This window comes from Aphelocoma coerulescens (genome assembly GCF_041296385.1).
Source record: "Aphelocoma coerulescens isolate FSJ_1873_10779 chromosome Z unlocalized genomic scaffold, UR_Acoe_1.0 ChrZ, whole genome shotgun sequence".
Classification (NCBI taxonomy): Eukaryota; Metazoa; Chordata; class Aves; order Passeriformes; family Corvidae; genus Aphelocoma; species Aphelocoma coerulescens.
Genome location: NW_027184085.1, coordinates 2,676,288 through 2,703,849, shown reverse-complemented (window position 1 = coordinate 2,703,849; position 27,562 = coordinate 2,676,288). Strand labels below are relative to the sequence as shown.

Sequence of the window (27,562 nt, the reverse complement as noted above, 5' to 3'; positions counted from 1 at the left end):
TACACCCAAATCAAAAGGTTCCCACTCACCCCACCCCGCCCCAGCCCCACGCTTACCTGGACACCCGGGCTCCATGGGCTCTCCGGGGGTGCGGCCGGCGCGGGGCCGCTCTCGCTCCGCGGTAGCTCCGCGGTGCGTAAGTTTGGCTCCCGCGTCTGCCGCGGCGGCTGTGCCGCGGGTGGGTCGGGTCTCGGACGCCTTCTAGCAGCCAGGCAGCGCCTTGCAAGCGGTGCGGGGAAGCCGCCCCCTTCCCCGGCCCCCTCCCCTCGCTGGGGGGAGAACCGCGGCCGCCCCCGCCCCGCCGCTACCCCGGGGCAGGTCCGCCCCGACGGCTGCGGAGGAGGGGAGGAGGACACCCCCCACATTCTCCCCGCCTGGAGGGGGGGCAAGAGGGACCCTGTTGCAGGGGCGGACTCTGCTTCCCCAAGCTCCCCCCACCCCAAACTTCCCCTCTTTCCCCAAAATTTCCTTTGCCTCTTCCCTGTTTTCCCCACAAAAACGAACGCGGGCAAGTCCCCGGCCCCCCAAACTGTGAGTGCTTTGAGGGACAGAGGGAAGGGTGTCCCCCCAAGCAGAAGTCCCTGAGGGAGATGAAGGGGTGGGGGAGGGGGGGGGGGGCACTGCCACCTCCTCCAAGCCTTCGCACTCCCGCAGAGCCCCCGTCCCCAGCAAAACGCTTCCCGCAGATCACTCGACGTGCGGAACAAGGCGGCTGCTTAAAAACACAAAGCCGGAGCCCTAATGAGTTCAATTACAATGTGGTAAACACATTGCCTCTACGCTTTAATTAAGCCGGCTGTCCAATTTTAACTCATTAGTAATTCATTAAGAGAACAGCCTTTAGCTGGCTGCGAGGAGTTCCGAAGTCTGTGCGGTTACGCGCCGTGTACATCCCAAGGTATGCGAGGACGGGAGAGTGGTGTGTGCCCGTCCTCCCCAAGCAAAGGGGGCTCCTGGACCCCAAAGGGAGATCACCTGTTGTCCCAGCTGCTGTGGGACACCCTCGTAGGGGAAGGGAACCCGAAGGTGTCGGGCTGGGGAGGAGGAAAGTAGTCCTGAGGTTACCCGGTCCCCCCGTCCCTCTTCTCTCGGGAGAAGCCGGACCAATTTACGGGCAAGGGGAGGGACGCTCTAGGGACTGCGGAGTCCCCCGTGCCCCGTCTTAAAAAAAATAAAATAAAATAACAGAGAAAGTGTTTGAAACCTATCTGGGCCAAGAAACAGGTCAAATTTGCCCAATAAGCGAATTTGGTTTGATGCGTGAACCCAGGGGTTTGCAGGGCCGGGTCTTGCCTCTCCGCCCCGAGGAGCTGGAGGGAACCCTGGGCACCGGGGCGCTGTGTGGTGCCGGGAGTGGGGGTGGGAGCTGCCCCCCAAAATATCCATGTTGAAGCTCTCCCTACGCCGCCGGGGAGGCTCACCCCGCTCCGCGGCACCCTGCGCGTCTCTCCGCTCGATGTGGCGGCTGCTGCGGGGGCACCGCAGCAAAACGGTTTGGGGAGCCCGTGTTTCCTTCCCTTCGCTTTTCTGCCGAGGAGCGGCGAGCCACAGTGTCCCGCATGTCCCCAGGGTGACAGTGGTGGAGCAGGGATTTAGGGTTTCCTGCTGCAGCTACTGCCCCGTTAAGGATTAAAACATTTTCACTTCAAATTGCAAAGTCTGGGGGGCGGCTCTGAGGTGGTCCGGGCGGTACACCCCCAACCCTTTCCCAAATCCCATCCCATCAGAATCGCTGCTTTTTAAATGTTTGCATTATGAGCGTAGTTATGATTTTAGCACAGCTCCAGCAGGCTGGAGGTAGCATTTATTTTTTCTAGATCGATTGAAAGTTTCTTTTTCTTTCTTTATTTTTAGCTATCTTTGACATTTAAAATCTGAATATGGAAAAGGATTTAACAGACAGGAGCAGGTTTGGTCTAATCCCGCTTCACTGGTGCCGGGTGCTTCAGAGAAACACACACACCACCACATAAAATCTTTCAGAAATAAGTTTGGGTGGGTTGTTTATTATTTGGCATTTCATTTGTTTGCTTGACCACAGGCATTTATCTGATCCTAAACAGCTTCAGAAATCTTTTTTTTCCCCCTCTCTCCTTGGCTGGGCTTCTTGCAGTGTCCCCAGCCTAGCATGGGTACTTGTCACCTCTGCTGTCCCCGCTGCCCAAGCTCAGCTCCATCTCAGTGGAAGGAGGTAGGAGCAGGACCTCTGAGCTACCATGCAGTAAAAAGGGGGCTTCAAACTCCAGATCTGAGTTGTAAATGACTAAATCCCTTCTGAAGAAGCCTTTAGGCAGACATCTCAAGAAGAAGCCCTTAATAAGAGTTGTCTCCTCTGGGGAGTATATTGGGAGCAGTTATCTCTTTAAAGCAGTTTTTCCTTTTCCACATCATGGGCCCTCTCTGCCATAGTCTTGATTTTCATTTGGCTCCAGGCTTGCAAAATCGGATTGTCTGGAATGAGGAGATTTGAATATTGTTCCTCTTGATGTCAAAGAATTTTTTTTTCCCACCAAGAAGGAATATCATACATGCAGGATCAGGCCCCAGTGGAAAGCAAGTCTGTGGGCACCCCACTCAGGGCTCAAAAGCAGTGCTATTTAACCTGTTGCGGTGTTGCCATTGTCACCTTCTTTTTATTGTCAGATCTTTTAAACAATTGCCCCAAAAGTGAAAAGAATATTGCTTATCTATTTCCAGAAACATCCTCCACTCCTTTGTCTTGACAAGCAAAGCACTGGTTTCTGGACACCCAGGGGACGATCTTCCCCCAGAGCCTCCTGGTATAAATCTAAAAATAATCTTGAAGCCAGTGGGCTACAATTCATTTTATTACCCCAGTGTTAATCTAGAATAGGTACATAAAAACTGTTAGGACAATTAATCTGAATTAATTTCCAAAGTGAATTAAATTAAATTGAATGAAGACCACCTGAATTCTGAATAAGAACAACCTTCACAGGGGTTTCACGCAGTTTAATTAATCCACTTTTAAATTCTCACCTTCAGCTAATTTGGGTTATTTTCCTGAGTGTCCCCACGTAGGCAAAATCTTAGAGGTAAACGTGGCTCAGGGGAATTCCTCTGGATTTACCCAGATGTAATTTAGAACAGAAATGTATCCTCTAATACTCTTTGACCACGGCACAGAAATGATGCAGAAATGAGAGATATATAAATTGTGCTGCTGCATGGAGCTCAGCTTTATGAAGGAAACCTTTCCCAAAAGTTTTTTTTTTTTTTTTTTTTAATTGTTTTTCTGTCTGCTCTCTCCCTGTACCTGTGTGTGTATAAATGCAGGTACAAGTGTACGCAGACGTGCACGTTATGGATGTGTGCTCTATTTGACTTTGCTCTATTTGTTTAATCCATTAAAGGTTCTCCTCTGTGCACCTGGGACTCCCATTGAAGTTAAACTGGGAGCTAAAGAAACAGCAGGATCGGCTGGCTGGGAGAGAGCTCAGTGCTGCACCTTCACAGCTGAAATAGGACGGCAAACCCAAAACCCACAGCCACTCAGGGCCCAGCAATCTAGGACAAATTTACAGAAGCAAGGTTGTCTTTCAAGGAGCAAAACCCCTTCTACTGGCTGAGGAAGTGTCATCAGCTTTGCAAATGTTGTAGGCACAAGTGATATTGTTGTGATAACAATACGTTATCACAACATTGCAATGCTGCTGAGATAATTGTACTCCACTTTTAATGGTGCTTGGTGAATTGAGGAGAGCAACCAGAGCAGGCACAGGAAGGTGTCAATTCTCTCCTCCCAAAAAAAGCCATTTCAATGGCTTTTTTCACCCCAAGACAATGGCAAATAAATGATTTATTACTTCAGCACATAAGGTAATTATACCAGGCACCTGCTTTTTTTTTAAAACAGCTATTTTAAAAATCACGGGAATTATTTTTTCCGTCTGAAACCAGCGGCTGTAGGACTCAAGGGTTAAAGCTCCCTAAGATGCATTTCATGACTGATATCGAAGAACCGTAGAATGGTTTGGTTTGGAAAGGACCTGAAAGATCATCTGTTTCCAACCCCTCTGAGATGGGCAGGGACATCACGAGTGGCTCCCTGGTGCCTCTGAGGTGAGATTCCCCAGGTCGGAGCAGTCTTCTCCAAGCAGATACTTGTGCCAAACATCCCAGATTGTCACAACAGAATCTCTTAAATAATTCTTCAAATAACCATATCAGTGGGGCAAAGTATAGCAGTATGATCATGCCAGAGTGCATCCAGAAACCTGGAATTTTAGTCCTTAGTACAATGAATTACGGCGTGACCTTGCAGAGAGCCATTTATAGACCAACGTTTTAAAGATAAGCTCTCAAATAAGAGTGCCCTGTGAGTAATCTGGTGTGCTGCTCATCTGTCCAGACTGGGCATTTCTGAAAATCAATCTCCTTTGGATTGGGATTTCTCAGTTGACATATCTAAGTTGGAAAAATACGATCTCTTCTTCAAGCCTCAATTTATGCACCTGGAAAGGATGCTTGTATGTGTGTGAATGTGTTTAGGGAACATCATTCATCTACCAGCATCTCAGAGAGATTTTATAAAATGTAGTTGAGTTAAAAACTCAAATATACCCTAGCCTTCATTCCCACTTTTTCATAATGCAGTAGAAAATAAATAAATAACCAAATATCATAGCTAAAAACATCTCTGAAAAGCTGCATAAAATGAAAGATTCCCAAGAATTTAGAAACTATGGAGTAACTTCATAGTTTGAGTCAGGTATTTCCAGATTCATCAGGATAGAAGATTGCTGCCAGTCTTTCCTCCTAGACATCCAAATTTTAATTTCATGCACCATAAGATCAATCCACCTTCTGACCCATTCCTTTCATAAATTTGGATGCGTTTTGGAAAAATTCAAGGCCAGGCTAGATGGGGCTTGGAGCAACCTGGTCTAGTAGAAGGTGTCCCTGCCCATGGCAGGGTGTTGAAATAAGATGGTCTTTAATGTCTCTTTCAAACCAAACTATTCTATGATTCAAAGGACAATGCTCCTAACGATTTGTCAAATTTAAAAACGTAGCAACGACCCAATGGAGTCAATCTTTACGTTGGACACAGGGGATTTTCAAAACAGGCAGCAGCAAATTTTATGGCACCTACACCTAATACAAAAGGTGAGGATATGGCCTCAAGTTGTGCCAGGGGAGGTTTAGATAGGATATTAGGGAAAATTTCTTAATGGAAAGGGTTGTCCAACCCCACAGGCTGCCCAGGGCAGTGGTGGAGTCCCCATCCCTGGAGGGGTTGGCACTTGGGAACATGGATTAATGGTGAGCTGGGCGATGCTGTGGGAATGGTTTGACTCAATGAGCTTGGAGATCTTTTCCAGCATAAATGGTTCTGTGATTTTTCTGCCTGATGCTCCCACCACCTCCTGCTGGGGATGGGACCACTCAGGCAAGCTGATGGCTTGGCTTCTGCCTTGACATCAGCTCACCTTGTCACCCCTACTCCTACCTTGCCAATTCCTTTGTTGCTGCCATCCCCACAATTATAATTTAGGCATTTCCAGAGCCCAGGACTTCATTGGTGTCATAGAAGTTTCAAGGGCTACTGAGTTTTGACCAGTGGCAGGAGCAGTTTAATTCCCTTTCCTCATGCCCTCCCTACTTTTCCAGTTCCTCCACTATGGTTCAGCTTCCCTTTATGTGTGATAACCCCTCTGTCTTCAGGGTCACCTTTCAGCCTCAAATAGTGAAATGCCACTCAGAAACCAGAATTTTCTATCTCTGCAAGAGGAGTGTACCTCATCATAACAGAAAAATACTGAGAAGAGGCCTAAAAATATCTTCAGCTGATTTTGACACCAGGGAAAAAAATTATGAGGATTTGTCTCTAGCATAAACTTGTAAGTCCCTATATCACATACCTAAAAAAGGACTTTTCTTTCACAGCAATGCTAACACACTTTGGTGAGCTGATGTTTAGAAAGCACATAACTGATTTCAAAGGAGCACCATTGCAAATTAGTTTGGCTCAGAAATTAAAATCTTTCCTATCTGCTTTCACTCATGTTTGTTAATTAATTGGTAGGTAATAAACACAGACACCAGTTTTGCAGGAGTAGAAACATAAGGATATCATGGACTAGCTTTCCTGGTGTTATGCTATTAAGTCACAGTCCAATTTCCAGGAACAAAAACCAACAGAGAAGACATGAGAGGTGTTTTTGAAGAGGTGCCTACAAGCCACCTGCAGCCCAGCTGCTTTTTGCACAGCACTGCACCTTCCTTTGAGCCTGACCTTGCTGGTTTGCCTCTTTGACAGTTCCAGCCCCAAGCTAAGGTGGATGGTTGAAGTCCTTGGTCAGGCTTGGGGTGCACACTGGACCTACACGACAGCTCAGTTCAATTCCTTCCTTTGCTACCAGCTGTTACTCATGGCTGTGTGTGAGCCCTGTGAGTGATTCTATCTCTCTTTATGAATTCATAGGATCCCAGAATGGTTTGGATCAGATGGGGCCTTCATAATCATCCAGTCCCATCCCCTGCCATGGGCAGGGACACCTTCCACTGTCCCAGGTTGCTCCAAGCCCCGTCCAACCTGGCCTTGGACACTGCCAGGGATCCAGGGGCAGCCACAGCTTCTGTGGGCACCCTGTGCCAGGGCCTCACTACTCTCACAGCCAGGAATTCCTCCCAATGCCCAATCTAAACCTATTTTCTTTCAGTTTAAAATGATTCCTTTTTTCCTACCAACTTCTTCCCAGGACAAACCTAAGTGCCCACAATTCATCATTGCGGGCTTAAGGAGGCATCTCTGATACCTGGATCGCTGCTGGATTATGCAACCACACCTGCACATGAATAAATTTGAGGGATATGAATTAATCCATAGGACAAATCCTCAAGAAAATCTTTAGAAATATGATAACAATTTTGGAGGATCAATGTCTTAATTCCACCCAACTCCAGTCACACTAAGTGCACTAACAAGTGGGTAACCAGTTAATAGTTTTTATAAATAAGCAGAAAAGTGAAATAAAAGTTACTGGGGCCCTGGGATGCAGTGAGAAGAGAGGTGCATGGACCACACACTGTGCCTTTACCCCATGAACTCCTGTCTCAGGAAGTAAACCCCATGTACTACATCACACCCTTGCACACCAAACCCACTCTTCCCAAGCTCTCTGGTCTCCACTCTGCTAAGTGCCACTTCTGCTGCAGATGAGGCAGACGTGTCCCCCTCAGGGCAGCAGGACATGTGAGTGCCAGTCCCACGGGGACAAGCTCAGAGACAATCTCCTGGACACGCACTCAGCCACCTCTTGCTTGAATGGGTGTCAGTTTTCCAAACCTCACTAACTGAAGCAACACTATAAATGTGCTCCTTTGGCCGAGTTTTAGGAAGGGAGGAGTTAGAGCATCTACTTTGCCTATTTATATTTGCTGCTGCCAAAGGAACTGAAAGGCCATTAGCAACTCTGCTGGTCTTTCAGCATTGGAACTAAACACCTTTAGCCCCAGAGGGCTTCACAGCAGTAGGAAAAACCCCACACTTGTAAGGTCTCCAGCCCTTTATTACTTTTTTCCATCATGATTACCTTGGCTCCAGAAAGTTTTAATACCATTCAAAATTCAATCCAGTTTTATTGACATCTCTAGTTTTGCCAAACAGTTAAACTGAAGCAGACGGCATGAATTTCAGTCAATCAATATTCATTTAAAACTGGACACCCATATGTAAGCATACTCTCTCCTTGGCAATGAGTAGGGAGGCTAAACAATCAATCCAGACTTGTATTTAAACTCGGCGACTGCATTTTCAAAAACCCCCACATAAGGCAAAATTGAATGGTTGAATAAGGCAACATGTGATTTCTGTTATGTTATTATTAATAATTAATAATTCACTTAATAACACAGCGGGAGCCTAATCCAAAACCCACTGATGTCAATAGATTTCTTTCCAGTGCACTCAGTAGCACAAAGCAGACACAAAAGCTCAGGTTTTTAACAGCATTTAAGCACCTACATCCTGTGCTGGACTCAGGCACCTTCTGCTTCATGGCCTCTTGGCTCAGAACAAGGCAGTGAAGTGGTGGTGATATGGTACAGTGAGCAATGGGGTGTGGTGGATGTGTGGTGAGCAACAGAGAGTGGATCAAGAGCTGTCCAGGTACATGTGGCAGGGCTAGATTTAAATTTTGGCCTTACAGCTCTGGTTGAATACTCCCACCTATTCTGTTACGGGTGTACACCATGTAGGACTGATGTTTATTCTGTTGTACTTCAATATAACAAGCAGATTGCATCCATTATTGACAGGCTGGGAGAGCTGGGGACGTTCAGCTGCACAAAGGAGGGCTCCAGGGAGAGCTCAGAGCCCCTGGCAGGGCCTAAAGGGGCTCCAGGAGAGCTGCAGAGGGACTTGGGACAAGGCATGGAGGGACAGGACACAGGGAATGGCTTCCCAGTGCCAGAGGGCAGGGACAGATGGGATATTGGGAAGGAATTGCTGTCTGTGAGGGTGGGGAGGCCCTGGCACAGGGTGCCCAGAGCAGCTGTGGCTGCCCCTGGATCCCTGGCAGTGTCCAAGGGCAGGCTGGATGGGACTTGGAGCAACCTGGGATGGTGGAAGGTGTCCCTGCCCATGGCAGGGGGTAGGAGCAAGATGGTCTTGAAGGCCCCTTGCAGCCCAAACCGTTTTGTGATTCTATGATTAACAGCTGTCACACGTTATCTGCATCCCTGATTTAGGCTCTGGCTGGGTGCAGAGTCTGATGTGTAAAAGATAAGAAGATCCAGGGAACAGCAAGCTGTTAAGTTTACTTAAAACTTTCCGTGGCCTTTTCCTGGCTGCCATCAACATCTTTGAGGCAGCTTCTGAGAAGTGCTGTGGCAGCCAGACACCCAGGCCTTGGACATCTGGACCTTAAAGCAAATATTATGGTTGTTATTATTACCGTTTTGCCTCCCTAATTAACCAGCTGGGCACTTGCCAGCTCTTTCTCTCTGTACTGCAAGGGTTGTTTCCATTGGGTTTAGGCAGACAGTCTTACTTTAAGATCCCTATTGATCAGCTGCCATTCTCACATGGTTAAAGCACTCCTCTTGGGGAACTCTCCAGTGTTTTAAGTGCACACAGTTACTCTCATGACTGGCTTGTAAACAGGTTCTAATGGGGCTATTAGCGTAAAAGGACAGGAAACTTTCAAAAACAGCCTTTTAAATATTCATGAAGATGTTTAATCTGGTGCTTAATCACCACTGTTTGCATATCAGAAAAGGGGGGGGGGAAGCAGTGCCTCGCTGTTAACTTCAACAGGACATTAATAAATGCTCTTAGACCCACGATTAATGCCCAAAGGGCAGCCAAACTCTTAACAAAACACTCCCCACCTTCCGTAGAAGAGCTTCCCAAAACAGGTGTCCAAGAGAGCATTAGGTCCCAGGAGAGGAGGTTCTGGGCCAGGCTCTGCTCTTGCCCATGTTGAGCATGGCATGACCTGTTCTTTCTACACTGGCTGTGCCCCATTGGGTCACAGCGGCATCAGAGTGGGCTTTTCTGCGTGAGTGGAGGGTTCAGAGCCTCAGGGGGTCTCCCAAAAGCAGCTGTGCTCAAGTGGGATGCACCATGTCCTGTGTCTGTCCCTCTCTGGGGGTGGATGGGCCCTCCAGGAGATGCCAGTATCTCCCCACTCCCAACAATGTGTTCATTCACTCATGCTTTCCTTTCAGCAAAGCTCTGGCTCAGACTTTCAGCTGGTTTATGCTGACTGAATTGCTGCAAGTGCATGAAAGACCCACTATATAACTGGTTTAAGCAGTGATTTTATCCCAGTGTCCCATTCTCTGTAACCTCTGCTGACCTTTCCTGGCCATTCATGTGGTCATACCTATCCACTCTCTGCTCTGACCTGCCCCAGGAACCTCACGACCTGGGTAAAGGCAGAGTGAGCTAAACACAGAATTCCAGCTTCTGTGTTGCTTTGGGTGTGGATTTTAGCCATTTCTGTGGCAATTTTTGTAATACATGTTTTATTTTCGTTTAAAAAGTAAAGGCGGAAAGGATAGTATTTCCCCAGTGGGAGAGACTTCATGCAATTTTAAAAACGTGCATTATTTAATCCAGCAGGCATTAAGATGCCTTGAGCTGTTAACACCTGTTGTGGAAATCCATAATACACAGGCTTAAAAAACCAACAACCCTGAGAGACCCATAAAGGTTCCTGCAGAGCTGTCGTCGCCTCTTGTGTCAATGAGTACTTAAGGGCCCTGAAATCTGTGGCTGAACTCACTTACTGAGCACGTGCTTTCTCTTCAGCTCAAAAAAAAAAAAAAAATTACTTAGGATAATTTCATTGAAGAAAAAAAAAAAATGAATATGAAACACCAGTGAACTGCATTTCTTACACAAACCTCTCATGCATTTTTCATACATTTCCCCACCCAGGCGCCTAAATGCACCAGCTTATAGTCTATGTTACTACCTTGTAAAACTCCACGTAAAACTCCAGCCAACATATTTTTTAGTGCTTTGACACGCTGTCATTTAACATTCATCAAACCCAGGTAGCCTGCCCTCGTCTGGGGAGGTCACCACTGTCTCCCACAGAAGTGGATCAAAAAAATTATATTCCCAATAGGAAATGCAAAGGCAGAGCAAAACTCCCTGGGGAAAGTGTGGAAGAAACTCTTAGTGTGATTTCACATTAGCAACACCTGTGCTCACTTTATCTTCATAATCAGCAGAATCACAGTTGTGCTGTGAAGTCCTGGCTGTGCTGGAGCCAGTGGAAGTTTTCCCATTTAAACATTGAGACGTCTCTAATGGGACCACCTAAAATTTAGATAGCTGCTGTCAACAAGGAGCTGAGTGTCTGGTGCCATTTGAGCCCTCCAGGGTGTGTTTCTTGGCCTGTCACTCACCTTGTTGGCCCATGTCAGATTGTTGACCCTCATGGATGCTTCTCCCATGCTGGGGTGACTGAGGAGTCCTGGGTGACAGAAAAAGGGAAAAATAGTACCCATTTTAAAAAGGGGTGAAAGTAACACCCTGTAAGGTACCATCCTGTCAGGCTGACCTCTGTGCCTGGGAAGATCATGGAAAAGAAGCTGTGCTAAGGGACATGGAGGACAGGGAAGTGATTGGAGACAGCAGGGCTGCACTAAGGGAAAATCCTGAGTGACTCAACGTAGTGGCTTTCTTGGCTGAAGCAACTGTGTCAGTGGATCAGGGAAGAGCTGCAGCCGTCATTCATCTGGACCTCTGTAAAGTCTTTGTCATGGTCTCCTACAACATCCTTCCTTCCAAACTGGGGAGTGATGGAGTCAAACTATTAGATGGATTAGGAACTGGTTGGATGGTGGCATCCAGAGGGTTGTGGTCAGTGGCTCAGAGTCCCAGGGGACATCAGGGACAGGTGGTGCCCCTCAGGGCTCCATATGGGCACCAGTGTTATTGAATATCTTCATTAATGACACAAAGGCATCAAGGGCACCTCAGCAAATCTGCAGATGACACCAGGCTGAGAGGTGCAGCTGACACCTGGAGGATGAGATGACATCCAGAGGGGCCTGGACAGGCTGGGGAAGTGGCCCATGGGAGCCTCTGAGGTTTAACAAGGCCAAGTGCTGGAGCTGCACCTGGGTCAGGGCAACACCCAGGGTCAATCCAGGCTGGGATAAGCAGAGGGAGCAGCCCCAGGAAAAGGGGGTGGGGGGGGTGCTGTGGGGGAGAGCTGGACCTGCCCCAGCCCTGAACCCCCCCTGCCCTGGGCTGATCCCCAGCATGGGCAGCAGGGCAGGGGGGATTCTGCCCCTCTGCCCCGCTCAGGTGAGACCCCACCTGCAGAGCTGCCCCAGCCCTGGGGAACAACAGCACAAGGACCTGGAGCTGCTGCAGCCAGTCCAGAGGAGGCCACCCAGATGCTCTGAGGGGTGGAGAACCTCTGCTGTGAGGAAAGGCTGAAAGAACTGGGACTGTTCATCCTGGAGAAGAGAATCTTTGGGGTCATCTAATTGCAACCTTCCTGCACCTGAAGGGAACTTACAGGAATGATGGAACAAGACTGTTTACAAGAGCCTGGAATGACAGGACAAGGAGGAATAGCTTCAAGCTAAAAGAGAGTAGATTTAGAGGGGATATAAGGAAAAAATCTCCCCTGTGAGGGTGGTGAGGCCCTGGCTCAGGTTGCCCAGAGAAGCTGGGGCTTCCCCATCCCTGGAAGTGTCCAAGGCCAGGTTGGACAGGGCTTGGAGCAACCTGGGATAGAGGGAGGTGGCCCCGCTCACGGCAGAGGTTTGGACTAGATGACCTTTAAAAGTCCCCTTCCAACTGAAACAATTCTGTGAATCTGTGATCCTGTGATTCTGTGATTCTGTGATTCTATGATTCTTTCTAGGTGTCCTGGGGGATGGAGGCACACAAGTATCTACAGGTGCACTGTACAGGTGTACAGACACTACAGGTGTCCCAGCTCCCAGCAGAGTCTGGAGATTGAGCTGGATCAAGAAAATTATCTGTGAGATAAAACATTAATGTCTATTGCCATGTGAGGTGTCCAGGGCTATCTGGAGTATCACATATGAGCAGGTTATGAGGGGACAGTATCCTTCTGGAGGAAGAGCTAAGGCCAGCTGAGATGATCAGGGTCCCCTCAGACGTGGCTGGATTTCCCTGTGTGGTGTATGGGGATGTTCTGTGCTGGGCCAGAAGCTTGTGGGTCCCTTCCAACGCAGGACATTACATGATTCCATGATTCTGTGACCTGTTTCAAGGAAGCTGGATTGAGTCCTGTGTGTTTGCACCGAATTCCCCCACCCATGGCCAATCCTGCACAGCCTCAGCTACAGGAGACAGGTCCCACCTTGCTGCGGGGTAAGACAAATCCTACAGCTTCAAGAGAGTTTTATCACAGGAATAATTAGAAACTTTCCTACCTGCCTTTATTAACTAAATAATTTTATAATTAGTCTGCAGCACTCAAGCCATTTCAGCAGCAGGCGTAGAAATCTCTGAGGAAGGAAGGGAATGCCAAGATTGTTTATCCATGGATCCTAGCAAATTTTTCACTGTGGCTGTCTCCTGTGGTGGACTCCTTGGGGACAAGTGAGAATCTCAGCAATTTTATGAAACTTACTTAACAGTCTATCAATGTTCAGACGAGGAGAACAGAAAGGCAGGAGGACAGGTGACATCATCCTGGAGAAAGTCACAGGCAAAGCTGGCACAAATATGAGGAAAGCTGTGGCCAAGCTGAGACTGGGAACTCGTGCTGGTTGTGGTTATATGCCTGGCAAGTGACCAGTGACCTGGGGACTGCGACCTGGAGTAGTGACCTGGGTGAAACTTAAACTACTCCAGTTTAAGTTTCCCTCTGTTTCTCTGTTGGAATCAGAGGATTTATTTTTTACACCAGAACATAAATTAGATGTTTTCCAGCATTATTCTTGATATCTAGACATCTCTGTCTTAGCAAGGCACAGATTAAGTCCCACTTGGCTTTTGCCTGATTTTTACAGCTTGGCACTTAAATGATGATGCCTTTCTTGAAAGGATCTCATGGCACTTAGAGAATATGGCTTTTGGTTTGACAACACAATTATACAGGACCTTATCTCCAAGTAAAGCTACTCAAATTTATTTAGGCAGAAAATTCTGAGGCTGGAAACATAGCTGTTAATTCTGTTTTGTAAAATATATGTAGCGTATTTTTTAAATAACATTGGTTGTAGAAGATTTATTTAATTTATCTTAAAATACTTCTCTCTCCCAGACTTCGATATATTTCAATGAATTGTTTTGGGAAATATTTCAGTAACAAATATAGGAAAAATGCAAGAACTGAGTCTATTTTGAAAAGGTGAATTTTTGATATTTTTAACAAAAACTTATGCTTTCCCCCAAAAATGTAAAGAAAAAATCGTAAGACATGGAGTAATCCTACTCAGCCAGAGAGGCATATGATCACTTCTGAGATCGGTCCTGAAGCTACACACTGCACTGGAACAACAAAAAAGAGAATTTTCAAAGTTGTTTTCCTAGCATAGAAACATAGATTGGCTTGAATTAGAAGGACCTTAAAGATCATCTCATTCCACCGCCCTGCCACGGGCAGGGACACCTTCTGTTAGATCAGGTTGCTCGGTCTGGCCTTGGCTATCACTCCTCAGAGATTTTCTTTGCAGTTGGGTGCTTCAGACCAACATAATTTCTTTGGCTTCTGTGGTTGTTTCTGGCAGATAATTGTGGGGCTGATATCAAATCTTTCATGATCAACCTTGTTTCCTCCATCCCACATGCTTTGGGGTAAACCCATGGCTCACTGCCCTAGCTCTTCCTCGTTAAATGGGATCAGCAGCTCATCACAAAGCCTGCAGAAGAAATGACAATCCTGGGTTATTTTTGTGAGGAAAAAAATAAATACCCCAAGTGAGAGGACAACCTCATGGCCATCCTTGCACCCACAGTGGCAAAGGGCACCAATGAACAAAATGAACCCAAGAAGAGAACACTTCTGGAGACATCCCTGAATAGATGTTTATTTTTAGCCCTCACGCCCAAGCCTGGAAGATCCTATTCTTTTTGCAGGAGTCCTGTATTAGTGCTCCAGCTGAGGAACATGCATTAGCAACTCTTAGTCTCTTGTACTGAGCATTATCATCTTTGAAGTCAGATTAATGGAGATTAGTGGTACCACTTAAGAGTTTAAACATCATTCTGACCCAAATTGGTTGTGCAGGCCCAGTGCACAACATTGCACATGCAAGGCTCTTACTGTCCAGAAAGTGATTTCACTAATTGTTTCAGGGAAGAAAGCTTGTGTTACTTTCTGCTCTAATCCTGAGGTACTGCCCCCTACGCTTTCCACATCCACTGTCAAACACATCTGGTTGCCTATCTACGTAAGTATCCATTTAATAATCAAAGATCATTTTGTTATAGCTGCAGTTGGCCTGTCTGCTTGCCTTCCATGAGTGATTTCATCCATGCCTCTGATCTGTTGGATGTCTGCTCCAGTTCCCACAAGGAGTGACACAGGAATTGAGGAAAATGGACAAAAAATAAACAGGCACAGCACTGCAGAAACTGCTGCGCTGTATTAAAACAAATGGTTTTAATTATTTAAAATTAGATGCCTTGGCAGAAGCCATGCAGAAACTAAAAACAGAGGAAGCAAAAATATTCTTGTTTAAGACTACAGAAATGGAATTGATCCTAATAAGTCAAGTTTATTTTTGTGAAATAATTAAAGCAAACCTCTTGCATTTCTCTGGCTGTGTGACCAAAACCAATTTGGAAACATGCTGAACTTTTCAAGAAATCATTCACTTAGTTGGATTTGGTCCTGGTGTTATAAAAAAAACCAAACCCAAAGGAATAAAAGAGAAGCACTTTCCCAGTGTTGCTCTTAGCATTTCCCATGGGACTGTCTACTGATGTCAGCTGTTTTTTGGATGGAGCATTAAGAACAAACTCTAATTTCCCTGTTCCCAGCCCTGGCAGCCCCTGGCTGGCTTGTAGTCTTTGTTCAACCTCAAGGGTCTGCACAAACATGTGAGACCAAGATCCAATTTACTCCCATGTTTCAATGAAGTGGTTGTCCTGATGTGTGTGACCAGATTCTCTATCCAGCCAAGGGAGGGACAGAGGTGTCTTTGCAGGAGATTGAGCACTCGAGGCACGCAGACATTTCCTGCCTTGGTTGGCTTTCAAGAGCACCTCCACTTGGCAGAAGAGGAATTTATGTGGTTATTTTAAGAAGTCTCCCCCTTCCCTAAATAATGAAGATGGAGGTATCTGAGTTAGGCAGGCTAAATCACGGGAGTGACACGTCTCCTGGCTCTGCTGAGGAGCAGCAAGTGTCAGGGTGCCATGGTTTACTGTCTCCTCCCAGTGACTGGCCAGGTGTGTTCTCCACTCTAAATTAACCCAAGTCCAGGAGACAAATTCCCACCTCTCTCAAGAACTGCTCAGGCAGCACTTTTAATAACTTATGTCTATCTCTCCCATCACGTGCTAGAGACACTATGCCTTCAACACAAGGAGCAAGGAGAGAGCTACCTATTAACCACCACACCTTCCTTCAGCACCCTGGGTTCTCCCTTGGGGTTTCTCATCAAAACACTGACCCACCCTGACCCTGTTTAGCTGTCGAGATCTGACAAGATCACAGCCTGGGGTGGTATGGCTGAATTTACATGTGCTTAACAAATTGCCTGTTCACTCAATTACATTTTATTTAATCATCTGTAATCATATAAATTATGCCTGATGGTAGTAAATGTTCGTGTCAGTTCCTAATTACAGATTGATTAATTGACTGTGGTGATTTGTATTACTTATATAAGAATATATGAAGATGATGATAAATTATTATTAGTAGTATGCAACATTTCATATGAAACACAGGGGAAACTTTCCTTTCTTTGACGCTAACATTCAGCGTGTCAAAGATGTTTTGCACTATCCCATGCTCCAAAAAGGGACACTTTCACTACATTAAAAAAAAAAACAAAAAAACAAAGAAAGGAGAAATATGGTGTGTGTTGCTTGGTGCCTCAAATGAGGCTTCAAGCAACTAAAAGCTCTTGAAGATTCCATCCACCAAGAACGTGCCTGTTGCTTTCCATTCACTTCAATATTGATCTGGACTGCACATCAAGTCAGGTTTCAGCATGAAATTCAAGGAAGTGAGAAAAAAATTGTGCTGATGTCACATAGGGATTAGCCCTCTTGCTTTATGGTTCAGCATGGTCACTCTACCACCCTGTAATTGCTCTGAGTTTGGAGGGCACACGGGGTAAGCCCAGATTTGTTATTAAGAAGGACTACTGTTTGCTGAAGAATGTCTAAGTTTCCTGGATAAATATTCCACTATCCCAGGTTGCTCCAAGTCCCATCCAGCCTGCCCTTGGACACTTCCAGGGATCCAGGGGCAGCCACAGCTGCTCTGGGCACCCTGTGCCAGGGCCTGCCCACCCTCACAAACAGCAATTCCTTCCCAATATCCCATCCATCCCTGCCCTCTGGCACTGGGAAGCCATTCCCTGTGTCCTGTCCCTCCATGCCTTGTCCCAAGTCCCTCTGCAGCTCTCCTGGAGCCCCTTTAGGCCCTGCCAGGGGCTCTGAGCTCTCCCTGGAGCCTTCTCTTGTGCAGCTGAGCACCCCCAGCTGTCCCAGGCTGGCTGCAGAGCAGAGGGGCTCCAGCCCTGGAGCATCTGGGTGGCCTCCTCTGGACCCACTTCAGCAGGTCCATGCCTTTCCACGAGTCTGTCAGTCATGAATGCACCCAGCACCCAGAAGATACCAGGAACTTTTATTTTGTCTGCCAGCACTACTACTCCATTTCTGCTAATCCATTTCTCAAGGTCACCTGGCTCCTCCCACACAGCGTGTCAGTCCACCCCAAACTGATGATTTTTGTGTTTTCAGAAAGCATAATCAGAAAATGTCTGCCTTTTATACTGAGGTGACTCACAAACATCTTAAATATGAATACTGAAAAAACAATCCTTGAGGAGCCCCACTAAGAAACTATCCCCAGTCCAGCACTTCTTCTGTCACTAGAGACTCTTATTTCCCCTACAGGTAAACACCTCACAGTTTTCTTTCTAAGCCCCCATTTCTCCAGCTCTACTAATCCAGCTAATCCCTCTCTGAAGCAAGGATAAGCAACACTTTTTTCATTCCCTTATCTAAAAGTTAGGTCTCTTGTCAAAGGAATATGCTAAACATAAGTGACTTTGTGTCTTTGGAAAACCCCAGTTATACTTAAGATCACGGCTCTACATCTGTAGCCATTCTTCCCTCCAAATTTTGTTGCAGTTTTGCCACCTTATTGAGGTTAAAGCACTTAATAAACTGAAAAATTAAAGGTCTAATTTATTTTCAACCTCTTTGTGTCTGGGATGAAGGCTGCCCAGTGCCTTCACCTAGACCGAATTAAACGCTCCGTCATTTTCTTACATCTCAGAAGTGGAAATTTCCAGTTTTTACTGACTTCTTCCTAAGTGTCCACCCGGCCTGTGCTGCCCTGCCCAGCCGTACCTCCCTCCCTGAACACTGAACCAAAGTGTATGGTTGGATGTTGAGAAGTAAAACCAGTGTGCATCTGACAGTCATCTGATCAGAAGATTTTCTTTAAAAATGTCTCTGCTCCCCTGCATTTTCCAGGAACCCATGGACACAGAGCTGCAATGTTCTTCCCGTTTTGGCAAATTAAGTGTCTATCCTTAGATCCAGAGGGTGGGTAACCATATTTTGGCCCTTACTCATTCAAGGAACCCTTCTCTGAGCTGTTGCTGTGACGATTGTGAGACATCAACTCTTGGGAGTGACATCTAGATAATTATCCTTTCACAGTCTGCTTCTGAGAAAGGAGATTCTGGACTATCCACAAAGAATAAGAATTGAAGCCCATCTGAAAACTCTGAGAGACAAATTCCTGAGAGTCAAATAACTCCATCAGCTTCTTGTTCAGCTTGAGGAGAAAATACAGTGATTTTGGTTAATATTAGCAGGCATGATAAAGGCAACATGTTTCTTACAACAGATTTTTATCCTCTACCTACCCTTGTTCAAACAGGGTGGGTAGCACGAATCAGTTACCCAGAGGGTGAGGGTTTTACATGGATGTATCTGTTTGTCTTCCAGTCTGCCTGTCTGTCAGTGCTGCCAGGCGTGGAAGATGTGAGGTGTGGGATATGTCTCAGCATCCCTCTGGTTTGACAGAAGGCCTCTCTGTAAAGATGAGTGCTCCTGCAGCATGGGCTTTCTTTCTCCCAAGCTTCTGAAAGAAGCTGGACAGTGCAGAGAGGTATTTTAGCAGCTGTCACTATTATGATTCCTCTCCCAAAACCAGGAATTCTCTCAGTTTTTTCTTGTTTTTTTTTGGTTGGTTGGTTTTGTTTGTTTTTTTTTTTTTTTGTTGTGGTTTGGTTTTTTTGGGGGGGGATGTTTGTTTTTTGTTTTTGTTTGGTTTTTTGTTTTTGTTTTCTATTTTCTTCCCTCTCCCTGCCATGGAACCATGGCTCTTTCTCAGAAGCCCCTTGTAGCCCCTCTGCAGAAACTGTCCTGGTGGATGCCTGCCTCTCACTGCAAGAGAAACACTGCTGCCCACGAGTATGTGAGCTTGGATAAATTACTTACCCATCACTGCCTTGGCTTCCCTGCCAGAAAAATCGGTACAAAACCGATTACAGAGTGAGGTCTGTTTAGCTAATGCTGATAAAGAGCCGAGGGACTGGGCACAGAGCATGCAGTAGAAACATCTACCATGTTGCTGTTGCTAACGTGGTCACTTACATTCCTGTGTGTAAATAAATCTTGAAGGGGAAAAGCCTCTGGGATGACCAGGAAACACATAAACGCTGGAAATGTCTCATCCATTTATGGTGATCTGACTTTCTAAGCTGGAGAGGAGTGAATGGAGTTGTTCTTTTTTCACACTCAGGTCTTTAGGTTTTGTATTCAGGCTTGGCTGTGCACCCTTTGGGCTGGAGAGAATCTTTTTGCTCTGTGCTTCTGCCCTGCAGGCCATGGTAAATCTGCTAGAAGAAGGGGTGCCAGGGAGGGACTGGGAGATTCCTCCCCCTATCCATTCACATCCCCAACCACTCACCTCCTGGCTGATCTGTCCACTCCCATGCAACAAACTGATCCAAAAACCCCAAAATTATATTTCTCACTCCTCTCTGAGTCTCCTCAGCTCATGACCTGCCAGCAGACTTGCCATAATTAGCTGATTTTTACAAGGTCAACATGATCCCCCCCTTCTTTTTTTGACAGCCCTCTAATGCTTTCCACGATCAGGGCGGAAAACGCTACCCGGCAGCTCGATAGACATTTCCATAACCAGCTGTTTAAATCATGATAATTGTTTTTACAAAACTAATCTATGTGGCCAAACAAGCAGAACTATGCTGGTGCTTTTTAAAAATGCAGTAGATCTGTAGTTGATGCGTTAGTATCAGTTAATTCTCATAAAAGGTCATTAATGGTGCGTACAGTGAAGTGCAGGACTGGGCAGGCTGGGGCAGAGAGAGATGGTATCTGCATGACTGATGTGCAGTGCTCAGGGTCAGAGCATTACAAAATTATTCTCTTCAATTATTTACATCCTTCCATCTACTCTGTGGTGGGCTTGGGCCTGTGCAAGGAGTTTCTGCTGTCCTTGCAGGGTTTTTCCTTTTCCTCAGGAATGGCATTCATTTAAATAAAAATTACCTGGTGAAGTCCTGGGCTGTTTCCTGCGGCTGACAAAAATGCAGGAAGGAGAGTGAGTGGTACTGCTGCAGTCATTCAAGTCTGGGGAACCCTGTGCTCCCTGACATCACAACCACTGCACATAAATCCTGTGAGTCCGTCCTGCCCCTCGCGAGGACATCCCACAGTCAGGTACAAAAATGAGGCTGGGAAGAAAGATTAAGGCTGCCAATTTCGTAATGGGTGATATCCTTGTTAACATCATTATCAACAACAATGAAGTTTAAATGCTTCTCTCTCCCCACCTCCAAACCTTCAGCAAAAGGAATCCAACCTAATTTTTTTTTCTTTCTTTTTTATTCTTTTTTATTTTGCTGATGGCAAAAGCATCAGGCGTGCTATATATCAGCCATGATATATAGCCTTACAAGCTGACTGTTGACAACTTATGGCTCTTTTGTCTGGGTTTGCCTACTTGGCTGTTTAATTACGTGAAGTGCCGGTTTTCCGCGCGACGCTCATTTCATACCAGCGGCTGCTGGAATTCATGGGTGGTGCTATGTTTACACCAGCCATCAAGCTGATGTTTCAAACACATTAACATGACCATGCTGCAAAATATATGGTAGGAGGAGTTGCTGCTGCAGCTCTTTGGTTCATCTGCGTGAGCTAAATCAGCCAGAATATTTCTCAGAATAAAGTGATAGATTTCTGTGGTTCTATGAAAATGTTTCTCTTCATAGTTTCAATACCTCCTTGCATCCCTTTTCTTTTTTATTTTTTAATGTTAATGGAATTTAAATTATTGACAGTAGCAATTTAACTTTTGATGAAAATAGCAATTAATAGAGAGGGCATTAGAGAGAAGAATCCTGAGACTTTATGAGTATGGATTACTGTAAGGCTACATAATAAAATGATTACAGCATGCATAAGAGGTCATTATTGCTGTAATAATGCTGTCCCAAAGTACCTGTTTTGTTCTGCAGAACTGAAACTTGTTACCGAACCTAAATGAAAAGCAAAAAGTTATGTCTTAGACCTCTGTTACTGTGAAATTACAAAAATTAACCCAAAAATCTGGCAACTATTCTCCCACCCCTTTATCTCCTAAAAGATGAAAAATTAAACACAGAAAGGGGCAGAATTTTTAAAGGATGAAATCTGGAATTTGTGATATAAGTGTCACAGGTGCTTTTAATGAAATCCATGAAACCATAGCCTGAGGTGCTTATTGGGATCCAGGTCTTCTACTCTTTAAAGTAACAAAAAAGCCCGAGTCAGAAGCTATATTCCATGTCTCTGTTCTCTTTAATCTACAGATGGTGCTTGTGAAATAATACTGAGTGGAAATCTTGTCTGAAGAGCTGAATAAAGTGCTGTCCTAGGTTTACTCAAATGAGCATATTTGCTTTTTTTGACATTGTTTGAACCAAAATAAAATTTTTGGTTTGGCTTTGTATCTTTGCATACTCTTCTAAAATGAAATGGAAGCAGTCAAAATTAAAATTTAAAGAAAATATTTCGCTAACCACACTTGAAAAATGAAAGATATTGTTCTAATCCTGAAATTGTGTGCTACGTCTTCTCTGGAAGACTGTCTGGAGCAGTCCCTCAAATGCACCATGAATGTGCCAATAGTCTTGGTTGCCTTCCTGTGGGGCTGTTTCTGTATTAGATCTTAAAAGAAATTCTTTCTGCTCCACCTAGGACACAGATCTTTCCCATCCCACTTCCATTTAATATTTCTCTTCCCACCTTTCTCTCTTATGCCCTCCCTTGTGTCCCTCCAGCTGAAACCTTGCAATGGCTGATGGCTTTTTATCAACCATCCCCATGGTAGCACTTCTGGTGAGGCCAAAAGTTGAGTCCCCACTTTGGAACATCCCTGTACCCACTTTAGTGCACTTAGAAACACGATTCCTATTAACCTGTAACAGGATTTAGGCCCTCAAATCACTTTACCCTAAAAGAACTTAGGAGAACCACCACTGAACATTGCAGAACCTGAGCAATTTGCCCTTTTGGAAGAGACAGAGGTGCTACGGGATTGTTTTATGGAAAAGGAATGAGGTGTAAATCCCAGCAGCCTCATTTACCTTCAGGGGCTTGATTCAGGCCTTGCAATTCTAAACAAAGCAATGCCCAAAGACCATCAGAAAAAATCCCACCTTGTATTCTCATCTACGTAGATATAAATGCTCATTTCCCATTTTAATCTCTGTCCAGAGGATGAGTAGGCATAAGGCATATAATTTCAATTAATCTGAGATCTGCAAGTATAAGAAGCTATAAAAGAGCTTATTATTATTTATTTCTCCAGGCATTTTATCTGTGTACCATTAGAGATATATAGCTAAATGTGCCTTCTATGTCAATGATAGTGCTCTGTGAAATAGCAAACATTAAAAACCCATAGGAGAGGTTATTCTTTCCCATCTGATGGAGGTTTCAGTAAAATGTTTGGGTAGTATTTCACCTGGATGCCAGAGAGCTGTGTACAGGGACACAGCTATACATATATTCATATATATACATATATTCTCTTCTGCTGGCACTGTTGGGACACCTCCAGTGCTGGGGACAGCTCTGGGCCCCTCAGGACAAGAGAGACATTGAGGGGCTGGAGCGTGTCCAGGGCAGGGAATGGAGCTGGGAAGGGGCTGGAGCCCCAGGAGCGGCTGAGGGAGCTGGGAAAGGGGCTCAGGCTGGAGCAAAGGAGGCTCAGGGGGGACCCTGTGGCTCTGCACAAGTCCCTGACAGGAGGGGGCAGCCGGGGGGGTCGGGCTCTGCTCCCAGGGAACAGGGACAGGAGGAGAGGGAACGGCCTCAGGCTGGGCCAGGGGAGGTTTAGGTTGGATATTGGGGAAAATTCCTCCATGGAAACAGCTGTACAGCTGTCCAGGGCAGTGGTGGAGTCCCCGTTCCTGGAGGAATTTAAAAGCCGTGTGGGTGTGGCCCTTGGGGATATGGGTCAGTGGTGGCCTTGGCAGTGCAGGGGAATGGTTTGAATTGATAATCCTGGAAATCTTTTCCAATCTAAACAGTTCCGTGATTCTCTGCGTCACATGGGACGTAGTTGGGTCTTCAAGATGACCAAAAACTCCATCCATGGATGTATTCACCACCCAAAGAGCCATCACCTCGCTAGGAGTGGCAGCTCTTCCTTAGCCCACTCCTGCCAGGAGGAGCATCAGCAGGTCCCCACTGTCCCTTGGAATGTCCATTGCTGGCGTTGCTGTGGCTGTGGAGCGGAAGCCATGCAGGAGTTACGGATCAATGTCAGGGCACTGGGGTCCCCAGGCTGCCAAACCAGTATCAGCTGTCCAGGGACGGGGGCCTCCTGAAGAGCTGAGTCATGGAGATCATAGAATCATAGAGTCAAAGCATGGTTTGGGTTGGAAGGCACCTTTAAAGGCCATCTAGTCCAACCACCTTGCAAGGAGCAGGAGCACCTTCAACTAGATCAGGTAGCTCAGAGCCCTCTCCAACCTGGTCCTGAATGTTTCCAGAGAAGGGGCAACCCCTACCTCTCTGGGCACCCCCTGCCTGTGTCTCACCTCCCTCAGTGTAAAACTTTTCTTCCTTGTGTTTTCTTAATCTTTCCTCTTTTAGTTTAAAAACAATCCCCATTGTCCTATCACCACATGTCCATGTCAAATCTCCTGTTCTCCTGGAGCTCATTTATGGACTGATAGGGGCTCTAAGGTCTCCTGGAGCCTTTTCTTCTTCAGGTCAAACACCTCCAGCTCTCCCAGCCTGCCTCCAGAGTGAGGCGTTCCAACTGGAAGAGCCGCTGAACCCTAAGCAGGGTGTCCAGAGACCTGGCAGGGCCCCTCAGATATGAGGCACTGGAGGAGGGGGGGAGCCCCTGGATGCAGGGATGTTGGGAATCTCCTTGGGGAGTGGTAAGGAGATGCAAACACAGTGTGGTGAGCATGGATGTGAACACACCCCAGACAATACAAGAGTGACAGCCAGAGCGATGCTTCATTCCTGGAGACTCACTGCATGGATATGACAGTAGCTGCTGCCACCCTTCATCATGCTTTCCTGCCCCTGCACCCCTCCTTCCTCTTTTTAATGACTAAATGACTGCATTTGGTAAAGGCACAATAAGAAAAAAAATTAATAGAGGCTCCTTCATCTCCTCCTGAGGGGGGCAATGGCACAGAGGCATCTGTGTGCGTGTTTAATGGGTTCAATTTCCTTTCCCTGCCATGGTTTGGTGGGTGACTGGGGAATGCAGCAAGATGGTGGTTACTGCTGCTTTATTGAACGGGACTCCATGAACACTCACTTGGGTATAACGCGAGCTGTGCCCAGGCTTCCCTCTCCTCAGCATCTGTGCACGTGGCCAAGGGCAAGTGTTTCTTTGAGAATGATCATCCCCCTTTTCCCTTCCCTCCCCCTCACCCCTCTCAGAGTAGCCAAACTGACACAAAGGATGCTGGCAAACTGGATGTGCTGGAAAAGCAGAGCTCCCGGAATGCCTCTTGGAGCGCCATAAACGTGTGTCGAAGGAAATTAATTGAATGCTGTGTATCGAAGGAAATAACAATAACAATAATCACGCACATCCCTAGCAACTAGGGAGGGAAAAGATCTATGTGGTTCTTTCATCTCTTCTCTGCCAAGGAGTGATTATTCTCTTCCCCAGTTAATCCCAGAGCCATCAGGCGGATATTTTGAAGAGGGGAGGTGTTTTTCCAAGGGCAGGTAGGTGCTAACATCCGAAGAAGAGGCATGACCCTTTTGCATGTTTCAAAGGAGCTGCTGGAGGTCTCACTGAGGTGCTGATTAGTAGAGCCAGCAATCCTGATCCACAGTGGTCATGAGGACCAGGATGGAGGATCTGGAGCTCAACCATTGGGTGTGGGCGGCACAGCAGTCAGAGCTGTAGAATCCCAAAATGATTTGGGTTGGAAGGGACCTTTAAAAGCCACCCAGTCCAACCCCCAGCCACGAGCAGGAACAGCTCCCACTAGATCACGTAGCTCAGATGCAAGTTTGGAGTGGTTCTGCTGTCATGGACTGAGATGCCATTCTGGTTCTCTGCTTGGGGTGTTTTTGAGGCCAACAAGATCATATTTCATAAGAGAACTTCAGATCCCACATGCATGCAGTTATCTGCCTGTTGGTTGAGCTGCTGTCCTCAAATTTGTTTTCTCCCACAGAGCCACCCAGCTTATACTGGGCTGTGACAAAACAAGGTTACCCCAGAACCCAGGCAGGATTTTTAGCCACACATGGTTCTCCTCTCCTTCCTTTGCAGGATGCCTTCTTCATTCAGAACCGCAGACCAGCCTTGAGCTGAAATATCCCTGCCACATGCAGGAGGTGATGAGTGGTCCTTCCACTCCTGGGCAGGGAGGCTTGGAGGAAACTTATGGCCATGAGAGACTCTGGTACTTGCTAGGAAGAGCTGTGCACACTGGGGATGGGATTGGATCTACAGGATGGCCTTCCAGCTGTGGCTCACATCGAGGAGTGGGAGGTGTCTGGCTAAAAAAGTACCTGTGAGTTGGATGGAATAAATCCAGCTCTTACCTTGAAACCCTGACAGCTGCTTTGCCTCTCCCTTTGCTCCCCATTTACAAAGAGCTGATAAGAATATGCTTCTGCTCTCTCACACCGAGGCTTCATTCATTAATAGTTACAAAAGGTTTTGAGATCCTCAGATGGCCAGTGCAAGAGAAGTAATTATTTATTAACAGCCTCTGTGAAGGTGTGGGCAGCCATATTACATCTCTCCAGGGTATTTAATTTAGGTGCTGAGCATTTATTGTGAGTCTGAGAAAGTAATTGCTGATCTGGGCAGTGGGGGGTAGTAAGATTTTTTTTTTAATTTTTTTTTTTTGATACCTGAATGAAATGCCTATAAATGCAAATCATATTTTTATAACAGAGATAAAGAGTTGATACCAAGGGACCAACAGTCTTTGAGACTTTTCCTGAGGCTGAGATGTGTCTTTGTTCAACTCCCTGCTGGAGGGTGCCCAGGGATGGTTGGGGTGACGGAGGCAGGGACGCGGTGCCGCTCTCCCCTTGGGCATCCTTCAGGTGTTGGGAAGCTGGCAGTGGACGAGCATCTCCTCACAAATTTCCCCTGGGCCTATGTTCACCTTCCCCTGGCCTCCCTCCTGGGGCTGACCCCCCTGCCCAAAGCCTGCCCGTGCCCTCCGTAGGTGTGCGGGGACACCGCTACCTGGCTCCCAGACACGGCTGTAACGCGGGGCCTTTGCCATTAAGCGCCTTCCGCCTCCTTTTCTTTTGTTAAAACCAAATGGAACAATGTAATTAGCTTGTTACAATTAAAGTGACTCGACTGGATAAATTGTAATCACCCAGACTGAAGTTAGGCATCCCTGCAGGTCCCGGCCAGAGCAGCTGAGCTGCCTCATTTGCATAATTAAAATATACAAATGATAATGGATTTTGTACTCAATTTCCAGCGGCTGTAAATTCGAGAAACTATGAAATTAGAATAACTGAGATGGAACCCGCCTTGAGGTAATGAGGATGACAAGTTTTGACAGTAGGGGTGTTTATAACACTAGTTTCTCACTGCAAAATAAATAAGTACAAAAAAGATTAGACAGTGATATTACTTAATAGTTCCATGGACAGTGGGGAAAGGAGATAGACTGGTGATTACCTCTGCAAATTTACGCTGCCTTTTTGACAAGCTCACTCCTAACCTTAGGGGACACCTTTCTCCTGATTATGAGAAATTGAGAATGAATTAAATGCATAAAAAGGGTTGTCACAGATAGACAAACTAAAGGAAAAGAAATGAAATTAGTCTTGCCATTTTAGCTTGCCGCAGGAGGAGGGGGGAGAGGGAAGGGGAAAAGGCTGGGAGAGAGGTTTCAGTGCTCCTGCAAGGAGGAAATGAAGAGACTGAGTGGTCCAGAACCAAGGCTGATTTCACAAGGAATGGAAAGTCTTTGTGACTCCAGGTGAAAATAGGAGAGAAAAAAAAAGGTAGATAATTTCTTGTCCAGGGCAGTTCCAGTTTCTGTCTGGCAAGAACTGTGGTTTTCCATGAATAGCTTTGTTGGGTTTTTTTGTGGTTAATTTCTCAGCAAATATTTTCTGCCTCTGTTTTTAAGCTTCTAGATCTCCTGAGAACACCTCAGAGCTGGAAATCTGGGCTGAGCCAGGAGTGGGCAGGTTGCCTGGCATCTCTGACTTCTTTTGACAGACACATCCAAACCAGCATCAGCTTTATGAATATACAGACAAAAAATAACCTTGTCCAAAATTATTCTGCAAAGCCAATTAAAGAAATGACTGTTTCTGCTCTCCTCAACTTTTCCACTTTGTCCAAAAGTATTAATTAACAATTGAATGTGTTTACTAATGGTTTTTTTGCAACTTTTCTTCCTTTCA

The 27,562-nt window shown here is 46.2% G+C and overlaps 1 long non-coding RNA gene across 1 annotated transcript; it reads left to right on the top strand.

Moving 5' to 3' along the window:
* Positions 1–828: 828 nt before the first annotated feature.
* LOC138103806 (uncharacterized) lies at positions 829–3,802 on the top strand. The gene is made up of 3 exons (XR_011147866.1): positions 829–898; positions 1,855–1,909; positions 3,375–3,802. It is a non-coding gene; the product is annotated as an uncharacterized lncRNA (long non-coding RNA).
* The last annotated feature ends 23,760 nt before the right edge of the window (positions 3,803–27,562 follow it).